Source organism: Theobroma cacao, chromosome 2 (assembly GCF_000208745.1).
Source record: "Theobroma cacao cultivar B97-61/B2 chromosome 2, Criollo_cocoa_genome_V2, whole genome shotgun sequence".
Lineage (NCBI taxonomy): Eukaryota > Viridiplantae > Streptophyta > Magnoliopsida > Malvales > Malvaceae > Theobroma > Theobroma cacao.
The window spans coordinates 1873710-1890296 of record NC_030851.1 but is presented as its reverse complement, the minus strand read 5'-3'; the positions used below and the strand labels follow the sequence as shown (position 1 = coordinate 1890296).

The 16587-nt window shown below is 34.4% G+C and overlaps 1 pseudogene; it reads left to right on the top strand.

Moving 5' to 3' along the window:
• On the top strand, nucleotides 9570–16100 carry LOC18607311 (annotated as a pseudogene).

Sequence of the window (16587 nt, the reverse complement as noted above, 5' to 3'; positions counted from 1 at the left end):
TCACTTCCCGCCGAACAACCCATCATCTTCTACGTCTCTCCGCCCTGGCCTACCTCTTCTCTTTTCCTTTTCTTTTTTTTATCTTCCTACTGAGGAAACGACGTAGTGTTTTAAATTTTGGGAGTATAAATAGCCAGACCCTGCTTCTCTGCCGCAAACCCTAGCATCCAAACCCTTTCTCTTTCCTACCTCTGTAGCTGAGGTCCGCCTTGGAGTTTGCGGTGGCGGCACACTTTTCCCTTTCCTCTTTTCTTCTGTTCCCTCTGCCTTCTGCCGTTACCGTCGTCACTTCCCCCCGATCAACCCATCATCTTCTTAGTCTCTCCGCCCTAGAAGTTTCCAACGATTATTTCCGCCTAAATTGACCCCTCTATCTTTGTTTTTTTCAAACAACCCGAGAAAACCCAGAAAATATTTTTTAAAAACCTCAAGGAAAGGTTGAAAATCTCAAATCTAGGGTTTTTACAACATAAAATATCAGATTTGATCTGTTGGTTGTGTGATATGGATTTTCTTTTTGTTTTCTGTAATTATTGTTCTTTCTTTTATTTATTTGGAATTTTTTTAAGACTTCTGTGGTTTTGAAAAAGATGATCCTTTATTTATTTATTTTTTTTTTACCCTCTTCATTTGTCTTCCGACCTTTTAATTTCTGTCACTGTCCGACCTCAATACTAAGTCGTCTTTATCTCAACTAAACCCAATTTAAAAAACCAAATAGGTACGAGAGATTCAGCCTTGTCATCAGCTAGGAAGGCTAAAAGATGTGGCGACGTGCGGTAGAATCGTCTCCTGGTTTCCAGCTACAACATAGACCTTTTCACTTAGACTTTTGATGTTGACATGACAGCTTCGCATGATTGCAACAAGTGCGTCCCAAAACTTTGATGTTTTGGATACACTATCCACTTTTGGCCACCGTCATTTCATCGTCACTTGAGCCGCCACTCTCCCGCCTTGCTTCTATTTCTCCCTTCACTTCGGATTTTGGTTTCCGTTGCCGGTGGTGCTCTTTTCGCCGCCGGCTTTTTCCTTTTGTCGTTTTCTTTATTCTATTATTTATTATTTTAAAATAAAAATTTAACAAAGTAAAAACAGTCAAATAAATATTTGTTTATAAGTCAGAGGAATGTTTTGGACAATCGTACACCTAACAAATGTCAAGTGTAACTGTCGACGAACCGATGGGACTGAGACTTTATTTGTCAGTACATAAGGAACCATTGAAAACTGAACTCAGGAGATGACCAGAATCCAAGACACAACTTCATATAACTATTTAATCTTTATTAAATTCAAGGAAAAAAAACAAAAAACTACGACATGCAGGTTTATATTGCGACTTGCTTTACTTGAAAAAAAAGAAAGATAACGGAAACCAACCATGGCAGCCAGAACAAAACAAGATGACGGAAACAAACCACGGCCGCCAGAACAGACGCTTAGACTCCCATCGGCAAGATAAACGGCCAGAACAACAAAAGATGACAGAAACAAACCACGGCTGCAGAACAGACGCTTAGACTCCCATTGGCAAGATAAACGGAATCAAACCACGGCTACCAGAACTGACGCTTACCTAACTTGAATGATGTAGATATCATCTTTTCTGAAAAGAGTAATGGAAGCTTCGATTCTGGATTTAGCAAACTTTGTCCACTGGCGTCCGGAGAAGGAGAAACAGTTGGCTTCTTGTTCCCTCTGGCATTCAAACTTCCACGATCTTCCTGATCCATCCTCCTCAACGATCAAATAAAATCTATCATCTTGAGGGAGAGAGAGGGCTGCGCGGCCATCACACGAAAACGTCAACTTTCTTGTATGCCTACCTTCAAGATTGGCCCGGAAGATCTCCTCCATTGCTTCCACTTACAAACCTATCTGTGTGTGAAGTGGGTGCTTAGAACAAAGAGGTTCGTATATCGGTTAGGAGGGGAATGATGATGAGGATTTTGAGAAAAGAGGGCGTTGGGGTGGGAGGGGTATTGGGGCTTCTGACGATTGAGGAGATAGCAGGAGTTGTGGTTAAAAGGGAGGGCATGGAAGGATTTTATAATGTTGCGAGGACCCGATATTCAGATTGTTGGGTTGCCTTTGCGTGTGCCCACGTGTAAGAAACATAAATCGGTGAGATGGCAGAGGATAAAAACCCTAAAACGTGTCCCCACTGGCTGTCCAGACCTGGGTGAAGCCCCATGTTACCACCTACCGATATGCGGATGGAAATCCTCTTCCCCTATATTGTGCCCCTTTCCCTGCCCCGTTCATTTGAGTTTCCATCGTGTCTCTTAGATTAGGGTCTTTTTAACTTTATTTAACCATATAAAATACGTTAGTTAACGGCAGCGTTATTTTTGAGGTCTCTACAGTGGAATCTTCAAAGAAAAGAGCCTTGAAGAAGCTCGAGAGCTTGAGGAAGTCAGTGACTGCTGCTTATTCCATGGAGAGGAACAGGACTCAGACTTTTAGGTACCTGCTTAGATGTATGAGCAAAGAGACAAAGAAACCTCCTCTTCACGTGCCTACGTGTGTAAAAACAAAATCGGTGGGATGAGACCGCTAAAAAGCATAAAACGTGTCCCTACTTGCTGCCCAGTTACCAGTGTGGAACCCAATTTGACCACCAACTGATATGCAGATTCTGGGCCCCCAATCCCATTCTCTTTCTTACTGTTAGAATGAAACAGCCAATCATTTTTCCAATCAAACAACCACAAAAGCCTTTCGCGCCCCCCCCCCATGCATGCACTGCAGTTTCCATTTGCAAATCACCCAAATCTATGGCCCACACCTAGCCTCTTTTGCCCTTTTAAAGCTTTGATGAAAAGTTGGTTTGCATGACGCTGGCGGTTTTGAATTTTTCTCAGTTTTGAATTTTTCTCTCAACCACGTAATATCTAAAAAAAAAATCTCAAATTATTTTCTAATTTTTTAATAATTTTTTATTTTTTTATTACATTTAATCAATTTTTTTATATCAAATAAAATTTGCATATTTTTATTTTAAATCAAATATTTTTTATGATTAATATTTGACTTAGTGAATGTACCACTTGTCATTTTATGTTATGTGATACTAATATATCATTATTGATAATGACGTGATATAACATTGTGTTATTTTTATCCTCAACATTGACAACACATGGGTACAAGATGATAAGTAACATTTTGACTTGTAATTAATCAACTATTAGTTGTAAATACTTATTTGAACTAATTGAACATAATAAAAAAATAAGAGTTTATTTAAATTTTCTTAAATAATTTAAAAACTTTTTAGAGTATTATGCAACAAAATATATATCTATTAAAATAATTGCGCCGTCAATATATAGAAGAATGGATAATGTTAATAATTTAATTATTTTTTATAATATATAATATGTAATTTTTCAAATTTGAAAAAAGTATTTTGATCTTTATCTATTCTTCAACTAAGAAATAGCTAATACCTTAAGGGCATACTTGATTGGAGGGAATGGAATAGTCATTCCTCCTTTATTCTCATTCTTGAGATAAAACTTTATTCGGTTTAATGGAATAGCTTTTCTTCATAATAGCCATTCCAAGAGAAGCTTGAACAGCCATTACTAAAGCTTCCTTGGTAATGGCTATTCCAAATTATTGAGAATAAGAAAAAAATTTGATTAGACAAATATACCATTTTACAATTTAAAAAATTATCTTATAAAAAAATAATAATCTTATTTTTTTTCTCTCTTCCTCACTCCTCTCTCTAAAGCACAGAAGACACAAAATTTTTTACTTCATTTAAAAAAATAAAAATATTTAAATATTATTTAATATATTAATTTAACTATAATAAATATCATAAAAATATTATTTAATATTATTATTTGAATATAATAAATGTAATAAAGAATATTATTTAGTATTATTTAAATTTAATGAAGAATATATTTTTCTTTTAATATTAAATATTATTTAATTATAATAAAAGGTTTAATTATCTTCTAATGCAAAATATTATTAAATTNTATTTTGTCTTTTAATATTAAATATTATTTAATTATAATAAAAGGTTTAATTATCTTCTAATACAAAATATTGTTAAATTATAATAAAAATATATTTTTATTTTGATGAAAATATCATTTAATTACTGTAAAAGTTATTTTGATTTTATTACTTAGAATATTTTATCTTTTAATAAAATAAATTGTTTAATTTTAATAAAAAAAAATATTTTTTTCTCATCATAGTGTTTTTGTTTTTTAATTAAAAAAATTTTTAAATTTTAATAAAGGGTATTTTTATCATTTACTTATTATTCTTTAACTATTTTTAAAATTATTCCTACCAACCGAACAATTGAATAAGTAATAATAGTAATTTATATCTTATTCCATTCCTATTAACTAATTTACATAATAATAATTATTTTTTAATTTTATTTTTTTGAAATTATTATTTTATTCTCATTTTATTTTTTCTAATGAACCAAGCATGCTGTAAGAGTTGGTATTAACTATTATTTGATTTTAGTTGATTTTGAAAAATAACGATTCTAAAATAATAAATACTCCTTAAAACATATGAAAGTCGGCTTAAAATTAAAAAATGAGGAAGGGATTAGCACGCAAACTGGGCCATCGACAGTACTGGTCGAGTAGGTGGGGCCCTCTTAAGCGGAGGCCAGAGAATATACCCTCCGCGCTTGATTTCATGCATATATAATCAAAACCAAATGATAAATGCGATAGATATATGCCTGTATTTGATTCCTTTGAGGTTTTCCCGGCTCACGTTGGTGAGAATATCCACCCAATTGTTTTGATTGAGCCTTTTATCAAAAAGAAAAGGAAAAACTCCCTCCCTCTTTCTCCTCCCATTGTGCCTTGATTTTGATGGTTTTGATTGAGCGTACCCGGCCCCAACATCACAATAAAGGAGGGCCATTGAAGGGAAAATCAAACACATACAGTCAAATACAAGACCAACCCAAGAACATAAAAGATGAGTGCTGGGTTCCACTAAACACTTCCCCTGTTACCAAAGAACCACCATGTTTACTTCTTCCCTTGCCGACCAAAACCAGATTCCACCAGTTGAATACTTCATGCCAAACCCTCCAACTTCAACCACACATGATAAAAGACAGCCAAATAAACATATGACATATGACAGCCAAATAAACAAACAAATGTTTCATACCAAATATACTATAATAGTAGCGCTTTGAAAACTTTGACCAAAAGCAAATCGATACAATCTGACTGTTAATTAGTTGTAAAAAAATTATCTGAAAAAGATAGCATGAAAAGTCGGCTTAAAATTAAAACATGAGGTGATTTCGAGGACGAACCCCAGATTGTGACGGGATTAGCACGCACTGGGCCATCGACAGTACTGGTAGGGTAGGTGGGGGCCTCTTAAGTGGAAGCAAGAGAATATACACATCCGCAATCGACAGTTTTTTTTTTTTTTTTGCCAAATCAACTTTTGTAACAAATTTTGACATTATTCGCGTGTTATTACTAACGTGAATGCCACGTTTCAAACTTCACTTAAATCTTTTCCATTTTGGTTCTCGTGCTCCTTCGTCCACTTTATTTGCATTTATTTTAAAGGCTAAAAAGCATTAATTTCATTCCATTCAACAACTTTACAAAAACAGGAGATTAAGCGACTCCTTAATCTCGTTCAAAACCAAATCTGCAAGCACACAAAAATAGCCCTGAATGCCCATGAGCCACTTTATTTGCATTTTCATTTATTGTCTGATCCCAAGCTTAATTAATGGACCAAAGAAACGCCCACGATCCTCCCGACCCAGCCTTAACGTTCAAAACAAATCTTGCTGAATAAACAAGCCTAGTTTGACTTTGTCCTTTAGCTAGAGTTGGCATTCACCTAGGGAATATAACGACAACTACCAAAGACAAGGGTTTGAATACATAATAGACTTTTGCTTGCTAGACATGACTCATGGGCCCAGTAAACAATGGAAGAAGAGTTGAGATTTACGTAATTGCCACATCAATGAAGTGCAACTAAATGAAGAAATTAAAGCTAATTAAGTCACGGTTAAAGGTGTATATATAGTAGCCCATTAATTAAGTCATGCTGTGCTGTTACTTTTAATTGCTTCTTTTCCATTTGCAATAGTCTTTTACCAAAGTAACAATGGACCCATCGGTTTCCTAATTCGTAGATGGCATGTGAGTAAAAAATAATAGATAATATTTTAAATAATTATAATTAATCAATTATTAATAGTAAACACTTATTTCATTAAAATAAAAGTATATAGATTTAATTGAACATAATAAAAATTTATTTAAATTTATTTAAATAATTTAAAATTTTTTTAAAATATTATATAAAAATAAAAAATTCATATAAAAGAGTATACAATTTTTTATTTATTTTCTTTAGAATATCCATTTCACCACATAAATATATATATCAAAATAATTGTACAATCAATAATACAATTAAATTATGATATTATCAATGTTAAATTATGATATTGTAATGATACAATTCGATAATCATTTATCTGTATACAATATAGAATTTAAAGTATAAGATTCTTCTTTTTATAACAATATAAATATCATTTTTATCTATATTTATCTTAATATGGAAAAAAATATATAATTTTTTTGTGACACGTCAAGTTAATCTTCTATGATAAGATTGGACTTGTGTATATAATATATGGCATTTAAATTTCAAATAAAAAACTTTCCCCAACAATGCTTTTGTATGGCCTGCCTAGATCTTCTACATGTACACGGCATTTACAAACAGTTGTGCTTCGAAAACTTTGACCAATGGCAAATCGGTACAATCTCTGAGGGGATGTTAATTAGTCGTAGAAAAATTATCTGAAAAGTCGGCTTAAAATTTAAAAATGAGGTCATTTGGGATGCAAACGGCTCCTGTCTTGAGTGGGCCATAGACAATGCTGGTTGAGTAAGTGGGTCCTCTTCAGTGGAATCAAGCGAATACACATTGGCAGGACGAGGGGTTGCACTTGGGAAGAAGTGCAAATTTTTATATACTAGGCGTGACGGTCCAGCTTTTCTAATGAATTTGACTTGAGTCGCTCCTTCTAGACATTCTCGTGTGGTTAATAACATGAATGCCACGTTTCAAACTTTTCCATTTGGGTTTGCGTGCTCCTTCTTCCACTTTATTTGCATTTTCATTTATTGTCTGATCCTAGGCTTAATTAATGGAACGAAGAAAGAAATAACTAATAACAAAAGACAATTCGACCTGCCATCCATAGTGACGGAGTTAAAATAGTGGTGGAAGTGGTAGTTGTTACTTGTTAATTTTTTTAATTTATATACAATTTAAAATATATAAATTTATAATATTATATGATTATTTTTTAATTATTCTTAACGAAAAATTTTAAATATTACTACATTTGTGATTTTTGTGGATGATATAAGACGGTTTTTTCTTTTGTAAAGAGCTGACTCAAGCTGATCAGTATGCGGTGGTAGGTGACTATTTAAACGGTTGTTCCTATATGGACGGGCACAGCGTTACGGTAAGTTTTATTTTTTAATGAAATGAAATCCAATAAGGCTTATCATCATTAGAAAAAGAACGGTTTGGTTTTAGTAATTTATTGGTTAAACTGATCAAGTATTTATTTATGATACAGATTTGTCAAATTCGGCCTTCCTAATTAATGCATTTGATTCATCTACACATGAAAGCGTGGGAGCAATGTCATAGCTGTAAGATAGTTGTGGATAATTTCATTTCATGACAAAATCTTTATAATATATCAGCTCCTCACACGAGGACATGTGTGACGTCCTTAAATCAGAATATACATGTAACAGACTTTTGGTTGCTAGTAGTGCCCAATGCAAATGGAACAAGGGCAGTGGCCATTGTCGACTAAATGAAGAAATTAAAGCTAACTAAGTCATGGTTAAAAGTATAAAGTACGTACTCCATTAATTAAGTCATGCTGTGCTGTTACTTCTAATTGCTTCTTATTCATTTGTAATGGCCTTTTATCAAAGTAATAATGGACCCATCAATCTCCTAATTTGTCAACAGATTGTTGTAAAGGTTTCATGCTTTTTATTTTAGCAAGCAAGCAAGCCCAAGACGCTTTTAGTTTAGCTATCATCAAATAGGCCAACAATTTATAGTATTGGTTGCCTAAAGGCTGATGCAGAACCTTGGGAGGGCCATGCAGAGCTGCTTTACTTCATTCTTGCGGGCTTTTGTCGGTCATATAGTCCAAGGCTCAATGGCTAGTTGGCCCGAAATTTTCATTTTTATGGCTATGGATTCGACTGATATGTCATTGCTCATCAAATAAGACATATGTACCTAATAAACAAATATATATGTTGAATTGTATTTATGTTATGGATTTTATGACCGAAAATAAAAAGAATACGTGAGCTTCGAAATTAAAGATATGTTAAAAATTACAGCTCCTTCGTTTTTGGTCTAGCTTTATGTGATAATTTTTGTTTTATTTAAATTTTTTTTATTTTTTATATGTCAACATTATGTCAGTATTTTTTAACATGTTAAGATCATATGTATATTTTTAACTCTAAATTTAAATGAAATTACTCATAAAATTACACCAGAGTATATGAATTAATTTAAACAATTTTTATGAGAGAACAAAACGTAATAACACATAAACTTGTATAATTTTACCATTATGTATTTCAATGGAATTCCGGAATTTAGATTACTAACTCGTTGAAAGTGAAGAAACTTGGGATGCCATGCGATTAGCAGTCAATAGGGCATATACGGAGAGGTGGTCAAAGAAGTTGACATTAAGGCGGAAGGCTTCCCGGACGGTGGGCGATGGTGATATAAGACGATGATTTCACAGGCTTAAAGATACAATAGGAGTATAGGACCGAACATACAATGCTTATAACCAAAACAAACTGAAGAATAGTAGTATTTATTTCTATGAGACAGATAACAGGAAGTATCACCCCCATGGGGACTGAAATTGTTTGTCATCTGTATAGAAGTAACATGACAATTGAATGGTTGCCCCCACTCCTATGAGCAACTCACAAACTGTGAATTAATAACTAACGGTTGTATATAGAGATAAGGTTATTTTTTTTTGGTACAATAGAGGAAAAAAAAATTCTACGATTTAATTATTATTTTAGACATACTAACATCGAGAATACTTGAAATGCTATTATATGAAGTTAAAAATTTATATAAACTTAATTAAAGATGTTTGAAATAAATAAACCATACAATCTGCATGAAAATTAGTTTCATGAAAAGTATTATTTTGGATAGCAAATGGAAACAACTTGTGATAAAATTATAAACAAAGAGATATCATTTTCGAGGAAAAAAATAAGCCAAGATATAAGGAGGTAGATGAAGAAGACTAGCAATAATTGTTTTCTTAATTTTCATGCTGTTTTGCTTTCTTAAATTATGGATTTGGGCTAAGGTCACGTCACGTATCAGAACTTTGAATTTGTTTATCGCTAGGTTGGAAAGAGTTCTTATTTTGGATCAGTTTAAGTTAACACCCAACTCGTCCAACTAATATCCACCATCACATGGGCTTCTTCTTTAGCAAACTGAGCCCCGAAAACCATATTGGGTTTGGCAAGCCGAGAAACAAGGTTGGAAAAATTGAGGAGTGTTCAAGGTCGAGGATGATTGGGATTGTGCCTTGCCACCATCTTCATGACAGGGAACAGGTAATGAAAGCATACCTGGATTTAGGCATTGCTCTGTGTTCTGTTTTGATGGGGAGCCGGGGTAGAGCAGTTGTGATTTTAATCCTGTTCGTGAGGTGTGCTTATGTCTCATCTGGTCAACTTTTACCTCTTTGGTTTATCTTGTTGGGTTCAGAAATATAATTAACTTAAAAAAGGATTGAACCAAAACAAAAGAGATGGTGGTCTAAATTCATACTTCTTTTCTCTTGGTAGACATGCGTTAGATTAATTAAAGGTTCAAGAAAAGAAAGAGTGCTATGAACTCGTAAAACCCTGAATAAATTATACAGAAACATAATCAGTGTTGAAACATTGTAGATAGGACTAGAACAGAACTAGCACTTGAAAATAAAATACAAAAGCATTTTCTCAAAAAAAGAATGAAGATGGTGCCTCTCTAACTACATCTGGCGGTAATGGCTACTACGCCCTTCAATGGGCTGCTCTCGACAACTTCCCAGATATTGCTCAGTACCTTATAGAGGTAACTTCGAAAAAAATTTATATATTTATAGCTTTGTGGTGGGTTTTTGTTGAGATTTAAATAAATTTGGTCTTTTTTTTGTTTTGTTTAATATGATTGAAGCATGGTAGAAATGTGAATGCAATTGAGAACAACAAGCAGACTGCTTTCAACTGGGCTGCAGTCAGGGGTTCCATTGCAGTGGCAGATGTGCTCTTGCAGAATGGAGCTCGAGTCGAAGCCACTGACATCAATGGTTGTTGGGTAATGCAAGCCACTGATGGAATGGAGCTCGATTTGCTCTTGCATTATCTGCTGAATCTAACTCTTTATGGGCCTCTAAAAGCTTCAATTTTTATGTTTTTTTTTTCTGCTGACTTATGTAATGCAAGTTAGGGGCTTGATACAGTTATCAATCTATTTTGTCTTCTGCAGGCAGTTCATGTTGCCGCTCAGTATGGGCAAACGGCTTTCTTAAATCACATTGTTGCCAAATATCACGCTGATTATGATGCACCTGATAATGATGGAAGGTGCCCGTTTCATTGGTATGCTTTTAAGAAATAACTTAGTTGCAACCATCATAACATAGGCTTAGAGCTTGGTTTCATGTAAATCTAATATAAGCAATTAATTATATTTTGGAGGGCCCAAAATACTTAGCACTATTCTTTCGATATAGATTTGTAGTATGTTTTTCTTGTTGGCTTTAGTTTGTTTTGTATAAATGGCAAATTAAGCTAGTTGGTTGTTTATGAGCTCAAATTTGCGTTTAAAAGAAGTTTACCCACTAGCCTACAAGCTAGTACTAAGAGGGGATAGCAATTTGGTGCGATTTCAGAAGTGGTCTGACTTTGTTTCTAGTAGCATATTCGGGAGAATAAAACCTTTTAAATGTGATTTTTGGTACAAGATTGCAATCGTTGATGTTACTCACATACCCAAGCAGGATCCATCCTGCAATATCAGTCTTAACCCTTTTTAACACAGGGAGAAGAGATAATATTTGGTTTGAACATCACTGGCTTTTGATGTGTAGTAGTTTAATTCAGTTTCTTGTGCAGTAGCTTTTTTCTGTGAAAAGTATTAAATGCTAGTTAATGACAAATTTTATTCTCGTGATGTGTTAACCAGGGCTGCATATAAGGGATTTGCAGATACAACTATATTGCTTCTATTTAGAGATGCATCACAAGGGAGACAAGACAAAGAAGGTACTATCCAACAATCAATATGCACCGTCTAATATGCAAGCTTTTAACCTTGTAAAAAGTACCGATCACTGTGCTCATGACCTTCAGAGCTATATGCACTTTATACTCCTGTGTTCATTTGTGATTAATATTGCAATGGTGGCAACCTGAGTTTTCCAGTTTTGTGATGAATGCAAGAGAGTTTCTTTATGATTTAAATTTGTAAACAGTGGTCAGAAACTTCTGTTTTTCATTCTGAACTCTGTGATCCTTATAATATTCATTTAGTGTGCCAGGCTTGAGCTTACTCAGTAACTGCTTTAATCTTAGTACTAAAATTTTTATAATGTTGTATATCCGATGCTGCCAGGTTTTACTCCATCGCACTGGGCTGCAATAAGATGAAATGCAGAAGCATGCACTGTACTCGTGCATGCAGGCACAAAGCAGGAATTAGTAATGAAAGATAAAGCTGGATTCACCCCTATTCAGCTTGCATATGATAAAGGTCATCGGCAAATCACCCTTTTCCTTGTACGTGACTTTGTGTAGTTATTGCCTTGTTTGCATCCTTTCATTAAAATAAACTTTTAAGCTAGGAAATTTGAATATGGTGTCTATGAGAAAATGACTTTTGGGATTCTCCTAGTAGTACTGTGTCTGGAGGATGTTCTGTTAGGGGGCCTTATCTCTAGTGAGGGTAACGCTGGGTGTTTCTGATTCTATGTGATCAGTCACCTTATTGTTAAGTAAGTCGGCTGCTGGAGTGCTTCATACATGTTTTTTAAACCTTACTGAACTTCATTTTATTCTTCCTTCATATCCCCTTTCTCCAAGAAAGGATCATCTTGCATTTCTCATCTGTGTATGTTTCTCAAAAAGTGAGCAGGCAGAAAATATTGTGACCAACCGTGTGGAATTTGGGAGTGTCCATTATCAAATTACTTCATTACTCTTTTGAAATATTAAAATGAAACAGTTTAAATTAAGTATGTGGTGTATTCCCTCTCTCTGTTTGGGAGGAATTATAAGCCTATATTGAATGCTTTGGGCTAGGCTTTGCATAGATGATATATAACTTCAAAATTTATTAGCTTGCTTTCGAAAGCACAATGCCACAACCCATTAGTTTATGATGTTTGGGACCCAATTAAAAAATTATATTTGGTGTTGCCTTTCTGGGGTGTGTTTGTGTCCGTACAGTGGGGCTTGATTCTTTGGCTGTATATTTGATGGATGGGAGAACAGCACATCTGCAATAGATAATTGTTGCCTTGTAAAACACTATGACACCATAGAAGGTGTGAATATTTTCACATAACAATGGTATTATTAGTTTTGCGATTTATTTTTTGTCGTGCTTTAAGTTGCATTATTGGTTTAGTTTGATGTCCAGTTAGAAATGTGTTCACAGAGATGGTTTGCACAGTTGGTATCTGTAACAAATTCTCAGACTATTCCCACTTGGATACCCCCTATTGTTACAGTCTCTTAATTTTTGCCATATCTTCGAGATTTTGCAGCCATTTAATTTTATTGTTTTCTTTTGATTTTGTTCAGTCTAACGCAGCTAGAGCCAATAGCAATCGATTGGTGGAGAAGTTTTGCAGTGGGAAGATGGGGGATGTTGGTTATGCTCCTATCTTATTTTGTGTCATAATTGTTCTAATTATCCTCTTCATCAACGCAGTTCTTGCTGGTGAGTAGGCTATGATGTAAAAATTTCAAGTCATGGACATGTTTATTTTTGTCATTAATTATGACTGACATCTTTAAGATGCATAGCTCCAAGTCTTTCTAGGGTAACTGCCATTGTTGGACTTTGGGGATGGATTGATGTTTCCCTAGGTATTGGTTCATTGATAATGTTCTACAGGTGTAGTAGGTAAACTTTGTCCTGTGACTTTGATATTCATTGAATTGATTTCACATATTTGTTTTATTTGGTGGTATTTTATATTCTTAGGCCATTAGATATAATTGTTTAGAGCTTGGTGCATGAAATGCTATCGAACAGAATACCTTTGGCTAGTCTAGTCTTATGAGTTATCTTTCTCATTCAATCACATATGCTTGTATTATGGATGACGTTTAGATGTGGCTTTACTTGGTACCTTGCGTTTTCAATATCTGAACCAAAAATTGAAACATTTTGACAAGTTTGGAAATATAATTAAGCTACTCACTGAACATTTTATTGCATTCATGTTTTCGGAACTATAATGAAGCAATTATCTGAATTTAAACAATTTTTCAGTCTTGGTTAAAGTTTTTTATTTTTTTTATCGTTTTTTTGATTGGTTTTCACAATCCTCTGCTGTAAAGATCCAGGTTATACTAAAAAAAATGGAGGACTGGATGGCTATGAAGATACAGAGGCACGAGCATTTCTGTTTAATAACTGTAACCTTTAACAGTGGCTGGGAATGGATAAAAACTATGTGAATTCTGTGGAGACAGCAAACTTTATATAAGGGAAGACACAAATAGCAGTAGGTCTTTGAGTGAGTTGGGTCATGGTTGTAGGAAGGGTGACTATAGCATGTAGTATCATTATGTAAAACGTTTTACAGCTAACAGATCCCATCTGCATAATGTCACATATGTAAGTTTTATTCTTGTATGTGTTTCTCGCATGAAGGGTGAATTTGAGGCTTATATTGTATACATGTCTGAAATGGACATTCGATTTTGGTGCCTTCTGAATCACCAGCACCACAATTAGAAGGGGGAAATAGGAAGAGGAACCATCTTTGTGCAATAAATGAAGGGTTTGAGGGCAAGCTGTATAAAAATTCTAGCTTGGAGATGCAGAATTTTTGTGTGGAGCATGATTTTGCTGAAATGGAACAGGCTCCTAAGGAGACTCTAGAGTTTGTTTGGTTAGTCTGGTATGACCCTTGAGAGGGACCTAAGAGGATTGCATGCTTATTATTTGTTAGAAGTTTTTCCTAGCCTGATCAATTGGCGAATTAGGATTTTAAGCTCCTTTTCAAAATTCATTCGAAAGGAAAAGAAAGAAATTAATAAAAAAGGATTTTAAGCTCTTCAGTTTTGCTATTATTTTGCATGAACTGAACCAGTAGTATATTATTCACAACTGGCAGAATCCCTTGCTGAGTGTTGATATGAACAATTTGTCAGTATGGACAGGAAATTGGTCTCAGCTTTGCCCTACCTGCAAGGTTACCTGATGAATTTTTCCTTGTAACTATGTATGCATATCTATATAAATATTTCCTCAGCTTGCAAAGCCATTTTGACCAAATTTTCTCTATGTTGTCAGATAATAAGACCCATTCGTTCTAAGCACTGTCCTGTCTGTAAGCATTGTATTGAACAATTCAACCATCATTGCCCATGGATATCTAACTGTGTTGGGAAGGTAAGAAATTTGTCCTGAGCTTAATATGGAAGTTGGAAGATAACCATATTATCAATGTCTTCTGGAGTAGGATATTTATTAGAGATTAAGTTATTGTGGATGCAAATGCTATCATCTTATTGATGCATATATGTTCAGAAACTCATCTAGGACTAGGATGGTGAATCACACATTTTTTGCCTGCCTGGAGTTTTCAGAATTTTATGCCTTTGTTGACTCTTGCATTGTTGGTGATTATATTTATTGAATTGAGGGACTAATATGGACGTCTAGGCCAATCCTGTTGACAGTAGTGCATGCAGCCTTCACATTAGTGGCACCCTCCATTCCCATCTTTAGCTTCTTTGGTTAATTTTGTCCCTTTTTTCAATTAACCTCCTACTGAATAATCTAAACAAGATGTTCTAGGAGACCAGTACTGCAATCTGACCATTATTTCATATTTTCTTATTTTCCTTTCCTCATCTGCTTTACCTATTGTGCACTTGCAGAAAAACAAACGAGACTGCTTTGTTTTTGTTTGCATGGGAACCTTGACTTCATTCCTTGCTGCATCTATTGCAGTTCAAAGTAAGTGGATTTCAGACAAATAAGCCTCTCCTCTTCATCACCTTTTCTGATCGAGATCAAATTAGTTTATGTTTGACTTAGGTAATGTCTTCGTTTGTCTCAACAGGGATTTGGACAGCAATACCAGCATTGCCTGCCGATGAAACATGGATTCATCATGTGATTGTTCATCATCCTGGTATCATCGCATTTCTCATTTTGGATGCTATTGTTTTGATTGCTGCTACAACTTTGACCGCAGTACAGGTATCCCAGGTAAATCAAAAGTTGATTTACCTACTTTTTAACTGTGTTGCCCACTAACTCTGTGAAGATTTTTAAGTCCGGTTAAAGGATGGCAAATTTAATGAATATGTTGTTAAATTTTTGGGTATCTTTATTTTCTAATATTGCAGATAGCTCGGAACATCACTGCAAATGAATTATCAAATGCCATTCGCTATGGGTATCTTCGTGGCCCTGATGGACGGTTCCAGAACCCATATAATCATGGATGCCGAAAGAACTGTCCCGATTTCCTCATTCGTGGTTAGACAGATGATGAGGTTGCTTGGCCTCCGTTACAGAGAGTTGCCAGTTAGAAATACTGTCTGTGAGCTTCTGTCATATTCCTTGTTGCAGATACATGCACCATGTTCCATTATTCAGAGTCTTTGCACATTATGACTGTTCTTATACACCTTGTTGTTAATATTAGGAACCCTTTGTTCATTATGACTGTTCTTCGTATATATAGATATATGGTTCCATGAGAACAGAATGGTTAGGTTGAATTCCGTTCGGCCATGTCAGATTCTCCACGGGTTTCAGGCTAATGTAGATCGTCGGAAGGGCCGAGCTTAACTTTATACTTCGCAGGCTTTTGTAGGTCACATAAATTAAGACGAAAATATTACCCTATCCATATATATATATATATATCCAATAAACTCCTAATGTGTTGGAAAAAGAACTACTTTAAGAGAAGAAGTTTTCACTTGTTCTTGTTTTTTATCTAAGTCTAAATATTTGGAATTAACTCACCTTGTGACAATAATCTTGGGGTCCCTTTAATACTTTTGGTAATACTTATTAAATTTATTCAATTAATTTATTTCATTTTTTATTCTTACGCCTTTTTAAAATAAATTTAATACATGCATGAAAAGTAGATAAATAAAAAATTAAAAGATAAAATAATAGGTTAGAAATACCTCAATTGCTATCGGGTTTTAACCCAAAAAGATGGTACCAGTTGTTGGG